Source organism: Melospiza melodia, chromosome 4 (genome assembly GCF_035770615.1).
Source record: "Melospiza melodia melodia isolate bMelMel2 chromosome 4, bMelMel2.pri, whole genome shotgun sequence".
Classification (NCBI taxonomy): domain Eukaryota; kingdom Metazoa; phylum Chordata; class Aves; order Passeriformes; family Passerellidae; genus Melospiza; species Melospiza melodia.
In genome coordinates, this window is record NC_086197.1 from 70,708,795 (window position 1) to 70,730,176 (window position 21,382).

Genomic DNA, 21,382 nt, shown 5'->3' on the forward strand with positions numbered 1-21,382 from the left:
GTTCTGGACAAGAAAATCCTTGATGCTTGCACTGTGCCCAGCACAACGGAGTTTGGGTTTTTCTACAGTCTGACTACAAATTGACCATCGTAAGAATCAGTATCCAGTATCTAAACTATCTATAAACAACTATGTGTCTTTCATTTATTTGAAACTATCCTGATTCCCTCCTTAAATAAAAGTGCTTAGACAATAAATCAGTTCCTTGATACTGACATTGCCTTATGGCAACTCTGTGGATACAGAGCTGACTAGACTCATCAAAAAACTTGTTCTTATGTAATTTACATACAGAGTACCTTAACCCAGGTAAGCAACACAACATCCAGAACCTAGAAAGCCTGACTTCCTCAAGTGAATGATGGAAGCTGAGGAGCCAGAAACAGCTCTTCATTTTTTTCCAGGTTCCTTCCCAAAACAGATGTGGTAGCGGTTCTTTCCACTGTTCCAATCCATTCTCTGACAGTATAGCTGTATTTGCACAATATTCAACACAAACACCAGTGAATACAACTTTATAATTAATCAAAGGGACTACTGCAAAGTCACTGGAGTAGACATGACCTACTTTCCACCAACTTTGGTCTGGGATTTAAGCTTTAGTCTATTAACAGAAGTATTAATTATCAGTGGTTATATTTTTTTGTTTTCTAGAACCATTCATAATAGTATAGGAAATTTATAGACATAAAATCTAGCCTGATTTCTAGTCTCCATGAGTCTTAAACTCAGGATATATCCAAAGAAATCAGAGTAATTTCCTAGGAAATTAAGAAGAAGACAATGAAAAAGAATGTGCAGATTTTGCTACCTAACCCAGAACACTTATAAAGAGGCCATTTGTTATTCTGTAATCAGCGTGATGGCTTGTAGAGGTTTCACTGGCCTCTCTTCTCAGGGGAGATTTTTTAAATTGTGCATTCTAATAGCTGCAGTAAAATTTTGCATCAGAACCAAGGTTGCAAGAAAGTATCTTTTAGAAAGACAGAAAAATACAGGTTAAATAGGCCTTGGAGATTATAAATAGCAGCAATAAATAGCTTCCCTTGCTCACTTCTTCATCTGTTTCCTTTCTCAGAAGCTGAGGGATGCAGAAGAAACCATGCTATATGGTCACAGGGAGATGTCACCTATAGATAGCAACCTAACATAGTCCATACATAAGTACAACTAACTCCACCAGTCTGGTAGTGCTTTTACACAAGGAGAGAACTTCTTTATTTTTTACAAGTTGCTGCTGAAGGTCTGTGATGCCAAATGTGTGATAGGAAGTGTGTCCCCAACTTCATAATGCCTGCTCACTGTGTACATACATAGGAGGGCAGAGTCAGGACACCCCTATGTTCTGCTCTAGCAGGTCCTATTTCCTCCACCTTCGTTCTCTTGGAGTGCAAACTACTCAAAAAGGGGCAGTGTTAGTAAGTTTAAGGCCTTAGCTCAGAGAAAGCAGCAATTTTTTAACTTTGAAAGAGATCTCTTGCCAGGAATGGGAGAGCAGATGGTAAAATTCAGAAGAATTTTTTTGACTGTTTCCTCCATATTTCAAGAAGCTTACAGCTCTGCACTGCCTCAGAAAACTCCTTAGAGGAACAGCCTTGGCCTACCAGGGCTACAGGCTGCCATGTCTGATGGGTTGTATTTAGTGTAGGTATTCCACTTCTGTGGCTAACCAGAGAGGCCAAAGACACTTATGTAGTTAAAGGGGTACTCAGGGACCTGGGAATACTGATACTGTGCTGCTAGAGAACCAGGCAGTGCAGGAGAAGTACATCTTGCAAACACTGTCTACATTTGTGGGAAAAGTTAATTTGTGATTTTCCCTGGTTCTTGTAGAATGTGCTGCCTCTCGGGATGGAAGAGAGAGAAGAGCAGGCACATGAACCCTGAGTGCACCTATGAGATGGGCCAGGCTGTATCACCATTCTTCCACTCTTTTCATCCAGCTGGTAGGACCAACCGTGGCTGTTGCTTCATAATCAGCAACCTGGAGATGGCTCTGAGAATGTTTTAGGGAAGCATGACTGTGACTGACAAAAAAGACCCGGAAAAGAATATTAAGGCTCTCAGGCTTTGTCTGCACTGGGGAATTTCTTCCCTCCTCCAAATTCCCACCATTGCCAATATGAATGCAGCTGCACAATTGTTAGAGATGTTGGGAGGCATAATATATGAGTTTTCATCTAGTCAGCCATTTGCAGTACTGTGTCAATTAACCCTCCTCAGAGCAGGGTTAACTGATACAGTGCTGAAAACGGCTGCTGGAACTGAAAGCTGTCTATACTAAGGTTCCCATTGTTGCTAACTCTGGTGCAGCTGCAGTGGAATCAGTCCACGTGGGATTATTTGGTAACAATTCTCCAACCTAGAAACTGCTTCAAAATGCAACACAGCCACCTAATGGGCCAAAACACACTTCCACTGCACCTCAACAGCTATGCACCCATGCTGTTGCCATTCATAATGGGATTTCTTTCAGACCAGAAGGTGCTTTTTGCATTTGTGTATTAAGTACTCAGTACTTCACGTCAGAAAACTAGTGTTCCTATCACCCGCATAGAAATGCCTCTGCTCATTAGCTCTTACTGGCTCTGGACTTGAAGATGTGTGTTGGAAGAGTCAGTTTTCTGTTAGTCTCTTCATTGATTCATACACTCAGTAATTCAAATTTGGGCTTTCATGTGTGGAAACTTTGTAATTTGTTTTTGGATTTAATTTCTTTATGCAGATCCAGTTCTTTAATTTATGGCTGGAATTACAGTTCACTAGGAATTTTGCTTTTTCCCCGCTTAACAAGTAAAGCCTTTTTGGTGCAGAGTAGCACCATGAAGACTCAAACTGATTTCTGAGGGAGTAAAGTTCTATTTTGAATAAGCAGAGTTGGCAGAATCAGTCCCACTTATTTTCATGTACTTTAGGAAGCAGTTATGAAACAGGCTGGTGAAATGGGTGTTTCGCCCTCTGCTGAGTAAGACTAATACTTCTAAAAAGCCCCTCTCTATCCTTTTTCTACATACATGTCCAACACTAACTAAAACATGGAAGTGTTGTTTGGCATTTGTTACACTTTTGAACCAATATTTATCAGACAGATGCTGGCAGTCAGGTTTACTTAAGTGCAGTTTGCAAGTGTGAAAATGTTGAAACCTAGGCTCAGCAAAAATCTCAGTGAAAAACTCTAGCTCTGATTAATGACAAGCAGGTTTCAATTCATGCATGACATCTTATGCAAATACAGAACACAGCTATTTGCAGAATTCTGGGCAACTGCATGTGCCTGTGAATATCTGCAGAGGCTCAACACACCCACCCAGGGAAATGGCAAAGGGGCAGCCCCAGAGGAGATGCAATCCACAGCCTCCCAGCTGTAGTGGTGAGCACCAGAGCTTAGCTCAGAGTGTTGGGATGCTGAACAAAACTGATCTGGCAGAAACTTGGATACAGCTGAGTATTTTGAGAAAGGGGAAAGGAAGTGGCTCACTCTTCCTTCATTCCTGATAACTGCTGTGATGGCTGTTTCTCGCTCCCAGAGATCCCTTTGGACAAAGGGAGTGGGCACAGTAACTGAACTGCCTGCAAAGCAGGTGTGACAGCTGTCTGTGAAAGGAAGGAGCAGCCGCATACTGACTACACTTCAGCTCACGTTGAGCTGTGGGGATGCATGGTAAGGCTGTAAGATCACAGTTGTCTTACAGCTTGATAAACATGTTTATATGTTTGCTCAAATGGTTTTCGTTAATCTCCTGAAGGGTTCTTACAAAAATGCTAAACAACTCCCATCCCAAATCCCAGTGGAATTGGATTTCTCTTCTCCCTTACCCCTATTCCTTTTCCCTTCAATATTGCATATGGCTTTATATGAAACTTAGTGATTAAAACTACTTAAGACTAGCTCATTTTTCTCTGCAATGAGTTCAGTTATTTCCTTTTTATACCTTCCAGAATTTACTATACCATATCTAAATATTGGCTGCAGTCCACATGTTTTAGATCATTCTCTATAATGGTCCTGTTGTTATAGAATCCTTTGTGTGTGTGTGTGAGAAAGAGAGAACATGCATATGTGTTGGAAGCAAGACAGGGTGTTTAGAATTGCTTGGAAAGAGAAATCAGGGTATACCAATTCCGTAAGGGATTTCTGAACTGATAACATAAAAGTGATAAAAATAATTGAGCACTGACATTATAGACCTTCAGTTCATTACCTTCTATGTGTGATAAGTAGTATTTCTGATCCCAACATGTTCCTCTATTATAGATACTCTACCAATATATCATTCATTCCACTTTTGTTGCTATATAATTTTACAGATCAGGTTTATTGTTGTCACACTTACTCATTTTTACTTGTATTCTAAATGTAGATCCTTTGACCTAAGTCATACTGTGTCAGTCAATGGTAAGCTGCATGGAGAAAGTCCTACCCCATTATACCAAAAGCTCATTGCCTGCTGAAGACCTGCACGTTCTCTGTAGGGTCTTCAGCAGGTTATATGGATAAATAAGCGATCTAAGGAAAAATCAGGAAAAGCATCATTTGCCAAACCATAAGCTTTAACCAAAACACTCCAAAAAGTCACAGTGTCCCAATGTGTGGCTAGAACTTAAGAGGAGGTAACTGAGAAATGCCTCTTCCAGGACAAAATTGAAATCAGTAGCCCTGCTGCAGTGGGTGTTTGACTCTTGACTGTTACTCCACATGTAGAGGATGCATTTAAGTGACAAACAGACAGGCATGGACTGATTTTGTGCCCAGCAAGTGTGCCCTACCTCATAGCCCATCAGATAAACCAGTTCATGCTCACAGCAGGCTGGGCATCCTCCCAGACCCACTATGGAGTCTCAAGAGTGGAGCAAATTTGCTCTCAAACTTCTTTCAACTTCTCATTGTGGACAAGTCTTAAAACAGCCTGTCAGTGCTGTAAATTCAGACCTCTTTCCCATGTGGAGAGGTTCTCAACCTCCCTGAACAGAACGTAACAGATGCAGAAAACTCCACTCTTGTCCCACCCTTTAGGGCCCTGGGCTGGAGATTAGGATATCATTTTCTGCTGGAATTAATCTCACCCAAAGACAGTGTACTTAGTTTCTACGTCCGTCCTGTCCCCTCCCCCCCACAAGCTAAGATAAATTTCTGCTTCGGTCCATTAACAATACTTGTATTCTTAATCGGAATTATTTTGTGCTCTATTTTCTTTGGAAATAACAGTAATACAGTTTATGTGAAATACAAACAAATGAGGGAACCATTTTTACCTAAATGTATGAATAGCATTTTGCAATTTGTCATTGTGATATATTTATCTTTTGAACTTTAAGTGAGCTCAGCTGAAAAAAATGCTTCTCTTCATCACATGACTGGAAAATATATTACACCAGAGAAGAATATTGCTGTTTTAGTTTAGAAATTAGAGGCTAAATATAATTTTCCACTATACTTACTTTCACAAAGTATGGAGTAAATTATTTACACTACAGTAAATTCTTAGTACGTATTCCAAAAGGTGGTAAATTCAGCATTCTCAGTTAAATTAATGGATATTTTGTGAATGTGTGTTAAAACTAAGACCCTTAAGATCTTATGTTGCCCACTGAAGCCTTAAAACCACTATAATATGGCTAGAACAAAACAAATTTGTCAACAAAATGAAGCCTGGAGGAGGGAAACTAGTATGGAACAGAAAGACACAGACTGGCCAGTGGAGTGGCAACAGAGAAGCAGCTGAAGATTTGGGGTTGCCAGCTGTGTGACACCCGTCCCCATCTAGAGGTGCAGCGTATACTGGTCACTACGTGTAGTCTTTCTAACCAAAACCTTGCACAACACACAGGTGCCTGTGGTTCCAGCCAGGTGTGCTGCATCATGGGCTGCAGCGGGAGCAGGACAGCGCAGGAGCTCCATGCACAGGAGCTCCATGCCCAGGCTCCAGCTGCTCCGGCTTCCCTGCACACCGGCGCAGTCAGGTTGCACCCAGTTCTGAGTGCCCAGTGAACAGGGCTGCGGGGAGCGAGCTGCAGCCCCAGCAGCAGAGAGAGCCCTTTGGCCTGTGCCTCACTGCCTTTGCTCCCTGCATGGCTCAGGAGCCACGACAGGGCCGGCTGCACCCCAGTGCTTCCAGCAATGGCAGCTGCTCCCAGCCCAGGGTCATTTTGCTGTCACATCCCAGACGTGCAACCCTTGTGCGATGGGAGAGCAGCCAAGCAGCCATCAGCAAAGGCTGGGGCCGAGTGGGAGCTGTGGCTGCTGCCAGAACAATTCATCTGACACACAGCCCGTTCCTTACACGCTCCAGAGCTGTACCCAGGGAAGGAGGCTATGGGAACAGGCTGTGGGCCTGATAAATTGTCCCACCTGCCACAAAAGCTGGCACTCCAGAGGATGAGAACCTATTTCCTACAGTGTACAGTCATCATGTTTCAAGCCTGTTGTGCTTGATAATTGCGTTGCTTTTTGTCCACCTCCCCTATGTGCATATATGGAGTGCAAAGGAAGGTCCAGGGCTTATAGCATCAGTTGGGAACTCAGGAAATGGAGACAATTCCTGTTCATTCTTGCCTGACCTAGGGCAAACCACATATACACAACAACTTGGAAGTGTTTGGATACCTACCTCCCACTTAGCCAAGCAAGAATGAAAATCTGTGCCCTATCAGGAAAACACAGATGTGAGTATTCCCTATCTTCCAGGGCCATTATGAAGATGAAGACATTTCTGGTATACAGAAAAAAGGGTAATGGCAGTCATTCAAAAATCATACATATGAGAAAGGGTAGTGCAAACACAGAGGAAAAGTTGCATGGTTACCTAAGGCAAAGAAACATCTTTAGATATTTTCAGTTGTCGCTCAGATTTGGTAAAAATATGTTTAACAAATCTTTATACTTAAAAGCTCTGTCTGAAAACATTCCTAATCTCTTATTTATTTTTTTGTATAATGATATCAGTAAGAGACCATTATATAATCACAAGAAAATTAAAGCTCTCCAGGGCACGATCTTAGCTGTGTAATTAATGAAGGTGGTTAAAAGTACAAAGTGAACCTGAAGCAAAATTTGTACCAGAACCACACCTCATTATGTTTTGCTGCTTAAGTCTGTCATAAATAGAGATGTTTATTACACATCTGCCATTTAAAGTACTTATTACATGCAGTGTTATATTTTATTTAGATTTAAAAATTTAAAAACACATGATGACAAGCTGTGTTACTATTAACACCAGGCCTGAGGGGCCAGGCTGCACATGCACATTGTGCCTTAGGTTATATTGCAGTTCACTCACTCCAGAGTTACAAACCATTTACAGAAGTATATTGTGTAATTAGTGTGCCTCATTTCAGTCTGTGGAGTTTCATTGGTGTGAAAGAACAATCAAGCCCTGTATATCCATTCACATTTATTAGGCCAAACTTTGTAGTCTGTCCTTGGAGCATCATTCCTTCCTCTGCTTTCAACAGCAAAAGGCATTAAAATCTCCAGAACTTCCCAAAGCAAAAGCAGTTATTTACTTTCCTTAGGATTTTTTTTTCCTTTGATGCAGAACTGACTCCAGTGTATGGGTAGAAAGGGCAAGAGGTGGTGCACCAGTTATATGTTTCATAATTCTCTCTTCTTCAGGTTTGTTTTCCTGAACAGACTGCCCTCCTGGACTAGCTCCAGGGCTGGCTTTGAAGAAATCTTTCACAGAAAATTATCTTGTCCATAATGCAGAAAATTGTGTCATTTATCCCACTTATGAGACAACTTGGAATTTATTAACAATATTTTTCAAGGACTTTTTCTTGCACTTTTAAAGTAGTACTTAGTACCATGGATCCTTCTACCTAACTATTTTGCTTACTGATGGAAGGAAAAAATTCCCACATATTAACACAATATAATCCTCTTCATATTATCCAAAATAGCTTTTCTATATAGCAATTTAATACACACAAGACCACTGGCAGTTCCTGGGTATATTTCTGTGTGACTGAATATGTATAACAAATAATGCCATATTGATTCTTAGCTCACCTGTAGAATTAAATTCTACATTACCTGATGGGTTAAAACGGACACCAGAAATTTTACATAGATTGAGGCAGAATATTGTTTATCCTACCCACTGAAAGACAATATTCCATATTTATGGAAAAAGATAAATGTTTTAATGTGGGAAGGTGTTTCCAGGATATATTTACTTGATTTTGGTCCACATTTTTATATTTTACAAAATAGCCAAAAGCAAGCCACTCCAAACAAGAACTGGTAAAATATACTCGACATACACAATCTTTAGTGTCTAAATGTATAGTCTGTAAAGATAAATATCTCTACAAAAATATGAACTCTGAATTTAAAAAACAGAAAGTTAGATTTTTTTCTTCATCCTCAAAGCAAAAGGTTTAAACTTCTGTCAGTCTAGTAATCAATGTTTTAAATAGAAGCCTAAAAGTCACAATTTCATATAGAATTATTTTATAACAGAGTATCTTATATTTACCAAAGGTTAGAATAGGTGCTACATCCATATTAGAATTGGAGAAGTAGTAACTGTATTTTGATTTCTGACAACATATAAGGTAATATTTGTGCAGTAACATCAGTACAGATGCTTCCATTGAATTGAGCAGGGTTCTTGGAGTGTAAATTGTAAAGAAATCCCAAAAATCTAGATGCCAGATGTTTGAATGTTGGTTTATTGCAAGGGTGTATGTCCTTTAAAACAGAATATAATTATCTGGAATTATACTGTTTGACAGATTGAACACTTTCCTAAATGCATGAACTTTGTGTGAAGTAAAAAAAATAATTAAAAATTGATGGAACATTCATGCATTAATTGGCATAACTAAATAATGGAATAACAGAGCTGCATGAAATATAATACTCTCCTATTTCCAAAAGTCTCTCTCACTCCAACCAAGACAGCTTATTTTCACTGAGAATTCAATACTTCGTAGGCTCAGTGCTTTGGCCAGGACCCAGCTGAGTAGGTAATTCTGTTCTTTTCAGTGGAGTTACTCACATGCCTAAAATTAAGAAGGAGATTATGTACTTTGATGGACAGAATGCAGAATACTCCAGTTCTTTTTAGAGTCTCATCAGCAGGCTGCATATATTGACACTTTGAATTTTGTTTTGCAGTATCAGGCTGTATAGATTTGAAAAGTAGAATCAAGAGGGAAACGAATGAAACAAGGAATAAGGAGTTGAAATTCATCTGAGTTTTGATCCTAAAGTGACTACCAGACTATTTTTGCAACATTCTGCCACTGCTGCAGTCATCAGAGAAATCAACTGAAACCATCTTAGTTTTGAAGGTAAGTGCTATTTGTATTGCATTACATTAACATTTAGGGCAAGCTGCATGGCTCTGCTAAGTTTGCAGGGACTCTGTAATCTCAATACAGGGATAGTGTGGGGAAGACAGCAGAATACAGGGATATTTGGGAAAGATAATTTGATTCTGATGTCATGATTTGATAACTGATTTTGTTCTGTGGGAAGAACAACCTTCTCAGAATTGTATGCTTTTAAAAGAAACTCCACTACATCCTAAAAAATAGATGGCACTCCACTAGCAATGATATTAAGCCTGTCCTTCTAAGGAAACAATCCACTAATTTCAACCATACTCGAAAGAACAAAATCTAGAAAATAATTAGGCTCCTACAAATAGCTAAGGGAGGTCTACAGAATATTCCAAAAGAAGGAAAGTTTGGCAGAATTCAGGTGTATTTGATAGCCCTTTATCTAATAATTTCAGATGATTGGCTGGTCATTCAGAACACCTTCCAAATGTGCTGCAAAACTCCTCTGTTTGTCTGGTAGAGAAAGTCAAATGTGGGACTGTTCCCAGCAAAAAGGAGGAGGAAGACCAGAGGATAATCAACACTCACAGGGCGTATGTTCAGGCTTAATTAGATACTCTTAGAACAGTGCATATGGATGCTCCCAATTTAGCTGTCACTTAAGACTTTAGAGGGCAGGTGGAGAAATACAGAACCCTGTAGTAAACAGAGCAGGAGAGTGTGGGAAACAGTATGAATGAGGCAAAATGGGATTCAAGTGGTCGGTGTTCATGGGTAGGAACTCCAGTAATAGAACGTACTTTTTTTTCACATTGAAAACAATAGAACAATACGCACTGAAGAAACACTTATTAGATACAAGAAATATGATGTTTCAAAAAGTAATTAAAAGGAGATGTAGGAAGTTATTAAAATGGAATATTAAGACAAGCCAAACCACGTTTATGTGCTAATTTCCTCTAAGAAATTTTACAGTGTTTGAAGACTAAGAATTGCCTTTTGGAAACAACAATCATGTGTTCTCATGGATTTCCACAGAACAATACTCTGAGATATGATGGACAAGTACACATAGTAAACAGGTAGACAGACACAGGTGCAGAGTTACTGGCAGCTCTGCTCTGAAAGCAAATCCTTCATTACACGTCTCATTTCATGTTTAGTATTAACACGTGTTTCCCCTTTCCAATGAGTTTTACACTTTTATTTATTTCTGGAATGCTGCTCATGTTCCTGAGATATTATTTTTAAAGAAGATGCCTCAAATTCAATCAGAGGAATGGTAGCCCGAAGATATGTTCTTTTGCATGTTTGTCTTATCTCTTTTGCAGAGAGAGGCATCTGCAAGAAGAACTGAGTCTCCTTCCTTCACTTGCATTGCCAAGGGTTTTAGAACAGTGGAATAAATTCCTTAGATTAAAAAATACTTCCTCTCCTGACAGTTTAGAAGATATTAACATCTTGGGGCCAAAATTTAAAGTTTTAACTTGATTCTTATTCTTCCACTCCTTTGGTAGAACTCCATTTGTTTTAACAGTTTTGCCTGAGGAAAAACCTCAGGATTCAACTCTTAGAGAATACCAAGTATCTTAAAAATAATCCTAAATGCAAGTAAGATCCTTCAGGCCGAAACCATTCCAGAGTCTACAGGAGAGATCATCATAAGTCTTTAAGCAAAAAACTGAAACATCATTATTTAAGCCTGGGAACACTGTTATAAAGCAACACTCTTTGATGTTCTAGAAAAATGTAAACAAAAGATGTAATTTGTGAGGCTGATAATTGATCAAGTTTTCAGAGTGCAAAATAGCCCTACAGGAATCTGGTAGAAGTATCTGAAATTACTGTAGGGAAGAAACTTGATCTTATTTTAAGCATAATTAAAGCCTTCTGCATCTCCACAAAACCTCCAAAACCCTGGGGATCTCTGATGGTTTACCCTCTGGGGAGAACACACAGATACGAATTTTAATAGTGTCTTTTGGTAATGTGGTGGATAAAGACAAATTGATTACAGCAGTCTGGAAAAAAGCAGGTGATGCGTTACCAGGGCCATTGGGTTCATGTTTTCCCAGACATGGTGAGGGCCACCCAGACTGTAAAAGAAAGCTGATATCTTTAAAAACTTGATTTGGGGCTTGATATGGCTTTCTTATTTCCGGATACGCTGGATTATATCAAAAGAAAAATAAGACTTATGATACAGATTCTGTTCTTGTGTATACTAAACTAAATCTAGGCTAAAACTTCTGACACCAATGGATTTGCCTCAGATTTATGCCTAATGGAAGAGCAGTGCTGTCCTTCTTATGGTAATGTCTAGCACTATTATCTGACAAGCGCTGTGAAACCAAAACAGAGTAAAAGTCTGAGACATTCGAACTCTGAGTTAAGTGTTTCTACAAATTTGCATGGAATACCAAATAGAATATTCTTGTAGAAGTCCCTTATGAAGATATTTGTGCCTGGTCTCAGAGGACATAGTTATTTTAATTTTGTTTCCAGGGGAAACTAGGTGTGCATTCTGATGGGACATAAAGTGAGTTTGTGGTGACAACTGTAGGCTCCTTGCACTCCATCTCTTTCTAGACCATTTGGAGTTATACTAATATAATTAGAGACAGACATATGAACTGAAAAGACAATTCACTAACATGTCTGCATATCACAGCAGATGGAAAGATGGATAACAAGTCTATTGTTCAATTATCTATCCTTGGACTTTGTCTAATTTTGCTGATTGTTATTTGGTACATGTGGGTATCCACACACCAGTTCAAGCTTGCACATATGGATCAGGTTGACATTTGATCTGCTTTCAGATCTAGGCACTTTTCAGTACCATAGGTATCCTGCAGCCTGCCACAGAGCCATGAACTTGGTCTGCTGGGGAGCCTCACTCATTCCAGTGTTCCATTTTAGCCTAGCTTTGAAAAGGACATGGAGCCACTACAAATACAAACTAATTGTCCTTACAGACGTATGGCCCTGGAAAGCTCTCCTCAGCTGCATCTAACTGAAAAAAATAGGACACCTCTTTCTGTGCCAGGGGAAAGCCATAAACTTTGCTTTTTCAGATGCACAGGGCTATCCTTTAACAGGGCTAGAAATGAAGTAAATAATTTAAAACAAGCACAGAGAGAGAAATACTGAGTGGTCATCTTGTCTGTCAAGACCATTCATATTTCTAAGTTAATGTCAACTAGTCCTTACCTAGACCACAGCACCTGTACTGAAAACAGCAAGTGGAACTTCCTTACCACTGGAATGAAGTCATGCTTGACCTTAGATTCTTATTTACATTTTCCCATTGCACAACCCTTAGAGAAAGAATACAGAAAATACCAGTGGGGTTTTTTTCCTTCTTTCTTGTTTTGCTGTTGAGATGAAACATTGACTAGTCTCTTCTATCCCACTCCAGCCCTGGATAGCTGTACTCATTACAGAGCTAACAATCATATACTAGCATCATAGGCTGCCATTTTTCAGTGATGTCAGTGATGTTGCTGGAAACATTGACAAGAACTGCTGTACCATGGCTTTAAAATTATCAGAAAGTAACTAAGCAACATGCATATTGATGTGGAGTACAGTCCCATCCCCCAAAAGGTCACTGACTGATGAAGGATTACAAACCCAAACAGAAGGAAGCTTCATGTCAGTTTACTGGCATATAATGTTCCTTGTGCTTAATTGTTTAGATCAACCACTGATAACTTCCAATAGAATAAGTTCAGCTTCACAAGATGAGGGTTTGTATTTCTACAGCTCTCAGTCTTTGTTTACTGTTTTACACTGAATATATATGGATTAACCATATGGTTGCTTTATTTGTGCTTGCTAAGTTCATGGTCTGAAACTTACAACAATCAGTTCCTTTACCTAGCTGTTTACCACATTAGTCATATTGCAAAATCCATGCACATTTGAGTAACCTTCAGTTACACTGAGAGAGTAAGCATCATATTTGTCTTCCCAGCATTATTCACTACTGCATACAGCCTGTAAAAAGACACAATAAACAGTTCCTATCTTGCCATTTGCCTTAGCTGGATCTCCCATCTGACAGACCTTCCAAAGAATTACCCATCTGTGCCCCGCTTTCTTGCATTTATAGCTCAGAATTTAGATTTGCTCAAACTATCAGTCACTTTGACAAGCTACAATAAAGGAAAAAAAAGCCACACAACTATAATTACACATTGCTCTTTCTAAAGAAAGAGTGTGGTTGTCCTGTGATGAACTTGCTGTTCCAAAAGTCAGTATACTTTCATAGTCTGCCAAAGCTGACAGAAGGAAACATCCAGTCAAAGCCTGTAACTTAGGACCAAGTTTTCCAGTTGCCTGGGCAGTTTCTGACTTGTACAGGTAGCAGTGAAGAGCAGTGGATTCATATTTCACAGAACTCAGGTAAAACGCAAACACTGATGAGGGTCTCCTGAGAATACTTTGTGGGGTTTGCATGTACTTTTTTTTCTCTTTGACAATACTGGCAGTAATCTGCAAGGAGTTCTTTCTTTGCTCCCTGTGGAACTTTTTGAACTGGTTTCTGTTTAGAGAATCAAAATCAGAATCTGAGGAGAGACAGGGAAAGCATGAAAACCGAGGTAGAGCAAACAGCAAACAGGTAATTACCAGTCTTTGTTGGTAGCTAACAAAACCTTTCCCATTAGCTTTTGTTTACTCCTCCTATGTAGTAGGTGCTCTGTCTCTCTGTCCCTCATTTTTACAATCCTACAGATGAGTTAACTGAGAGGATCTATCTCTATAAAATAGGGAATCCATTTTAGTAGGTTGACTGAGTTAGTTGGCTAGTCCTCCCATTGGAGCAATTTGCTAACAGCAGGAGTGTATCCAGCAAAATGCAGTTCTTCACACAGACCTCCCAAGTTGTCCCATCTCTTCATCAGAGAAACTTTTGTGAGGTCTGGGGAAGGGAAAGGGAGACCTTTTCCTTCTGTAAAAATATAAATAAAAATGCCATGTCTAGGTGGAACCCTGGAAAAATTCCATGGAAGACTATCTCATTATGAACTCTTTTCCTACACACTATACTAATCTGAAATATTAAAGAGCAAGACAGAATATTAACGTGGAAAACAGAGAGGCTTCAAGTAAGTGGGATCTGGACTTATTTGCTTTTACTTTTTCAGATTATCTAGAAGATCATGGGTGAGAGGTACAGCTGCTGTGCCTCATTTTCTCCACAGAAAATAAAAATAAATTAATGCCAGTGATGTGCCTCCCAGAATCATCCGGAGAGATAATTTACTAGGATTTATAAAAATCTTGTAAGGAGGAGCAATGACTTTTTAATAAATAAAGTAAGTGTGGCCCACACTCCAAATTGCTAGTTCAATACACAGAACAAGGATTAGCCTGTAAACACAATCCTTAACATTATTCTGTATGATGTGCAGTATCCTGCTTGCAGATGCTATCTTGTTGTCGGCACTTTTCTTCAAAACAGTTACACTATAAAATCTATCTCAAATCAGCTGACTGAGCAGGAATTGAATGTGTTTGGTTGGCAACTGTTATGAAGGTTTCTAAACCTTGATAGTTCCCCCAGAGAACTGCATTTGCTTTAGGCAATCCTTAAAGCTAGCGAGAGGAGAGCTACACAAAGGCAGTTTTGATGCTGTTAAAATGGTTATATTGGGTTGTGCATTTGACTTGCCTTTCAGAAGAATAAAATGGTTTATATGGGTGTGGGTGAGAGAATGACTTAAAAGCGCAAGTTGTGCACCTGGACTATTAAGCTATTTGTCCCTCTGTTCCTTAGTACCTGGTTTCTGTCTCCAAAAATGCACACAGGAGTATTTTCAAGCTAAGGATATATTATAGTCTCTCATCAGTTAAACAAGTGGGACTGAAAAATACCAGGTTCTTACTATTTCTTTTTTCTAATGCCTGTTTCAATAGAGATATGAGTTCTGGGAGCACTGTATGACTTCATGGGGTTTTTTTTTTTCCAGAAGTAATGATAAAGAAGTAACATGAAAGGCTAGCCCAAACAAAATCTTTGAACTAGAAGATGAACCAGATAAAAGACATACATTTCCCAATTCACTGCTATTTGTGCTTGTGAATTTTTGGCAAAGCAAGTGCTCCCTTGAGTTCCCTTGAGATGCCCTATTCAATTGGAAATCTTAAAGGCACAACCCAAAGTATGGGCAATGTTTCATTGGAAACAAAGGAAATAGGAAAATAGCATCTATTAATCACCATTTCTGAGTGCAAGGACATTTTAAATTCATTTTGGTCTATATTTAAGAAAAAAATTTGCATGCAAACTTTCCAGGATGTATGTTAGTCAAAATGTATTGTGCTCCCCTAGCAGGAGTCAGGGAGGGAGAATATAAACTGCAACATTCCCTAGGCTTCTGCAATATTGCATCTGCTCTCAATTAAAGTGAGATGTGGTTTCTAGGGACTGTATCTAAGGTATTTATCTTACAACCATATTTTTTTATTATTTTGCAATGATTTTATAAATTGCAATTGTGGCTTAAATAAAGGGGTGTTACAGTAGTGACCATATTGTCTGCATATTCCTTCTGATGAGAATCCCAATACATAATATCATGTTACTATCAGAGATTTAAAGAACAGCCATCTATGAAGTATCAGTACGTGAACAAGACTTAAAAAATTAAATCCACTACATCCACAGAAGACACTCTCTATTGAGGAAGAAAAGGAGAGAAAATGCATGTGCTTTCGAAAACCTAGAGAAAGCCACCTGGCAAACCACTCTCACTAGGTTCTGTGGAAAACAAACACAGACAAGCCTTGAACTTAAAACTCTAAGTTTTAAATGCATAAAATGGAGTTTTATCCAGCTGCAATATTTTTTCCATCCCCCTTCTTCTGAAGCCAATGGGGAACTTCCATCTCAGTTAGTGACCAGCTCAAGCATTAACATGCAAGGACTAAGAAGGGACATTCTGTTTAAGAAGGATAAAATCTACTAATCAATTCTAATTTAATGAATTCCCAAATAGTTCCCAGAAACAGGTCTATTCATACTTGCCAAGTGAAATCACTGCTCAGAGCATATGGCCAGCTGTCAGATGACCTATGTTACAGCATGTTTCTGCTTTTCCCTGACACTGAATGGTTTGTTAACATTTACCAGCTTTGTGTGAAAGGGATGGTCACAGCCAAAATTCATTCCCTCTACCCTTTCTCTTGTCAGCACTGCCAAATTGTTACCCCTCCTGTCTGGTTTGTGGTACAACCAGGTAGCTCTGCTAGCTGCTGAGCAAGGTGAAAATACCCACCTTATGCTTATGATGTAAGGCAAAAAGGAGGCCCCAAACCAAGTATTGAGAGTTCCATTATCCACCCACAGCATCATTCCACACTGCCAGATGTTGTCCTCTCTATCCTGCAGCTCAAAACATTCATAGAGTGTCTCTATAGCATGCTCAGCCCCACGAACAGAAACTGGAATATAAGAGCAGAAATGGGGTTACATTTACAGGCAGACCTGAGGGTCCAGAATGAGCATGGTTGCTGAGTCAGTTTGACAGCCAGCTCATCTTGTTCTTTGGACAGATCACAGATGTGTCCCAGGAATCTAATCAGGATAATTCCCTGCCAAGAATATGTTGATTATAGAATATAAAACATAACAATCAAGCCTCCAAAGCTCTAATAGGTTCAATAACAGAGGAAAAAAATAATTTCTATTCTAATCTGCTTTTAAGGAATAGCTCTGCCAGCAAAACCGCAGAAATGTCAACAAGACCATCATTTAACCAATATGAGCTTTGCAAAATTGTCCTAGTTTAATTCACATAGTTTTAAAGAAAAGGTTTAGTCCAGAAATGTTTCCTCAAAAGAATCATAAATTATCCAGAATATTTAGGCAGAAGATCGTGCAGTAGACATGGCCATATAACCAGGCATTCCCATTCCTGAATGGTTGAAAACACTCTCTTTTTACATAGCAGCCACTACAGAGAAAAAGGTAGTGACCACTTGTTACCAGTCAGTGTGAAAGTGAGTACTGTTTCCAAACCCAGCAGTCCAAGGTGACTACTGCTAGCCAGGTTAATATGAAAAAGATTGCTTTTCAAAGCTGTGTGCTGCATTGATATTGAAATAAAAACTAATTACAGCACAGCATATTACATTTGCTCCTGTGCTGTAACTAAATATTTTGGAAGATGAAATAGTTGAGAATTTCTATATTCCAGAAAAAGGGCCAAGAAGCAGAAAAAGCAGGCAGCAGTTTGTGGTTTCAGTTGGGCCTGCCCAATTTAATTGTGAGTATCTGACACTTTCAGCCAGCCCTTATTAACAGACTACAGTAGTAGACTACTACACTGATGTCACAGAAGAAAAGCATCAGCATTTCTGAAACAGCTGAAATAGTGAAAAAAGGAGACAAATTCTTGTCAACAGATGTGTTTCACCACTAATGATCATGAAGCCATGATAGTTTTAATTACCCAGACTTCCTCTTAAAATAATAAAATATTGACTGAATAAAATATTGACTGAGTAAAAAATAACATCAATATACATAAAACTGAAAGCAGATAACTGAGATTTTTGAACCAGAAGCCATTGCTGGAAAAGGACGAATGCTTTTGAGAGTCTGCCAGCTATTTGGCTAGATATATTATTTTAAAATCAAATCTACCAGTCATGGCAACCAGATAATTTCTTTCAAGGCTCTGAATGTGGTCCTACCAATTTGTAAAGAGTGATCCTGTACTGAAATTGGCAGAAAGCAAAATGGGAGACAATTCAGCAACTTGTAGAGCACCAGTTTAACTAATCAAAGAAGTTTTCTTATAGGGCCCAGTCTTTCAAGAACCTAAGAGTAACCAATCCCTGGTCTCAGCAGAATTTGAGGATGATAAGCACCTTGAAGGTTCAGTTCTTAAGACAAAAAATAAGTCAGAAGCAGTTCCTAAAGAACTTTTGTGAGGACCTATGAAGATCTTAAAAACATTTGGCAAAATGTGAAGCAATTGGGAAGATTTAGAGGAGCAAAAATTATTCTTGTCAAGGTAAAGAAGCCACCCATTCACATTTAAAATATTTACTGATTTTGCTTCTTCTTTTCTTGTTTGTGGTTTTAGCTGTCTCAAGTGGATGCGACAGCTGGAAGACTTCTAAAAATAGTGGATTTACCAAAATTACAGACCCAGAATCTTTCCCCTTTCTCCCTATTTTGTAAAAATTACAGCAGGCAGACCGCAATATTTTTCTATGTGTGTTAAATTTATTGAATCTTAATCTCTGTTTATATTCTCTTCATACTCTGGTAATTGACATACCTGTAGTGTATCCCACTTTGCCACAGTGACAAGAGACTGCCTAGACTAGAAAAACTTTTGAAAGGCAATAAGTGAGATCATATTAATTTAAGCCACATTCATCCACTTGAGACCTTCATACAATTAAAGAAAAAAAAATCATGCTCTGTAATCTATATACTTAATGTGTTCCACAAAAGCCACCAACAATAAACTTATAAACAATCAGTGGCTTCACTTTAATTGCTTAACATACCTTAGTGGAAGGGTAGAACCTTAAAAAACAAGCACATTTGCATGATTTTTGTCATGGATTATACCAAAGTGTCTACACATGTACAGATGTGCTGTGGCGCTGAACAGCCTGCAGTTCACAGCCAAGGATTATAAAGAAAAAAGTTACTTTGTATAGTGCTTTCTTCTTACAGAAGGTATTATGTTAGTGTCCTCTTTTCAGATTTCTTTATGTTTACTTGAAAATTGCTAAATTGGTCAGTTTGTGAATTTTTTTGAAAATAACCATATTGTCAGGAAGTACACTCTTCTCATTGCCTACACATGGTAATCATGGGAAAAGCCACAATCAACAGTTTTTCCAAATAACAATTTTTTACCCTTTCTGCATCTTCCACTTTCCAGCTCTGGCCTTTCAGTTTCTCATGGCCATTCCCTCAAAGCCATCAGAAAACTGGGAGACACCTGAATATGCTGACTCTTATGTTCTGCTCATTTCTTTTGAAAGCACGATCCTCATTTGATTAGCAGTGAGCAAGAACAGGCAACCCTCTAAAGCTGCTAAAAGGAGAGTTGCTGTAATGAACAGAGAAAATAAACCTACATGAGCATTCAGCTGTACACAGGCTGTGGAGCAAAGTCAAACTGCACCACTTGTGGCTTTGTTTGAGTATCATTTCACAAGGGCCTGAGAAGGGGACTGGAATTACTAGTGAAAAGGCATAGCATGAAAAATGGCAATAACAGGTGCATGTTTTAATAGCATTAGCCAGCAACACCTGTAACTGATAGACCAGAGCATGGGACTTCTAATAAATGGATACTGTCCATCTCTATAATTATATGCTGGAAAATTTCATTTCTAAAATCTGTGATAAATTACTACAGAATGGAAGGCATGCTGGCACCTTTCCAGTCATTGAGTTCTTAGCCTCATTTCAGACTTTGCCCAAAGGACCTGCATTAGATAAGCAAAAGATTAGGGTGGATGCATCTGGACAGAATCTGAATGAGGGTGGAATACAGACTGCTTGTGTATCTGAAGCAACACCACTATGGGAGGAATTGTGGTTCCCACAGACTAGCAAAGAATATCAAGGCTGATAAATGCATTGAGAAAATGGGGGACAGTAATTTTCTGAGAATGATGCAATGAAGACGAAGATGGTGCAGGGTAAGAAAATTGGTATTAAATGAGAAATATATGTGGACCAACCACAAGCATAATTTCCCTTGAGACTAAGTGAGTGTGAGGATAAATGTCTGGAAGCAGTCTCAGCACTAGGGGTTCAGAAGAACGAGGAAAAAGGAAGCAAAGCAAAGCTGTATGAAAACTGAATAGAACAGTGCTATAGGATACTTCCGAGGAATTCCATTAAAACAGGATTTTCTCCCATCCCACAGAGGTTTAACTGCCTGTCAGACATATATGATTTTTACACCAGACTTCCCAGTAAGTACAAATTGCTCTCAGCACATTTCAAGAACATTTGTTAGGCCATTTTAAGAGTTGGAAGCCAGTTGTAGTTTGGGAGCTGTTTTGTAGCTGAAAATTAGCTGATTTTATAAAATCAGTCCATAATGGTGATTAGCCTCTTCAAAAATCTTTTATGTAATAATAATTGAGAAGTCTAATATTTTCAAATTGACTACTAAATATGTAATGCTTTTATATCTAAAATAAGTTGTGGCTGAATTTGGTGCATATAAAGGCAAAGGACAAACCACACCAGCACAACTCAAAGACTGCATGAAGATACTCCTCAAGCTTTCACATACAGCTATAACTGCATTCAAGTTCTTATCTGCGATACTTCCATGTGAGACGTGGGCAAAGTCCTTGCAAATAGTGGCAGCTCTGTGTGTGGTTCTGATCACAACTCTTTCTCATCCCATGAGTATTCCCACTGCCATCTTTCAGTCCAGTTGGACTGCTCAAAGTCATAAATGTAAAAAGAATAAAGTTATTTCTTCCAGTAGGACATAATCCAAAAATCTCATTACTTTTAGACTTACAAATCATGTGATCCTGTCTGGACTCTATAAAAAATTTTGAGTATTCTGATACTGTCAATAACAGCTTTCAGGGAAAATTCTGCTCAGTAAAAGCTTTAATATCTCATTCTTGCTCTGGCTGTAAACACACATCAAAATATTATATTGGAGTCTCCTGCTGAATGAATGTTCCCTTCTCCAATCTATGTAACTAATTTTGATTTTAGAATGCAAAGCGTTTTATTTCATTTTGTGAATTTGAATTTGTAAGATGAAGACAACTCATTCAATGCTATTCCATCTCCCTCTGAGACATGCAATAAACATGGGTGATATACTGGTTTTAAGACCTACTTGTCTTTATAGTCCTTGTCTACATACCTACAGCTGAACTAGACATCCAAAGAAGAATCCAGTTCAGAGATATCATCAGCCTCAATTTAATGAACGCTAGTTTCGACCACTTCATGCCTTCCCTTCTAAATCGGTTTTTCTCAAGATAGTTAAACTCACACCATTTTTCTGAATCTGTAGTTAAAGTTAAATCTAAGTTCTTCCTGGACTGTGCTAGGGACAGCCCTCAA

The 21,382-nt window shown here is 38.8% G+C and overlaps 1 long non-coding RNA gene across 1 annotated transcript; it reads left to right on the forward strand.

The window, feature by feature from the left end:
- Positions 1–1,839: 1,839 nt before the first annotated feature.
- Positions 1,840–21,151, forward strand: LOC134418084 (uncharacterized). The gene is made up of 3 exons (XR_010027683.1): positions 1,840–1,946; positions 9,125–9,300; positions 18,393–21,151. It is a non-coding gene; the product is annotated as an uncharacterized LOC134418084 (long non-coding RNA).
- Positions 21,152–21,382: the final 231 nt, after the last annotated feature.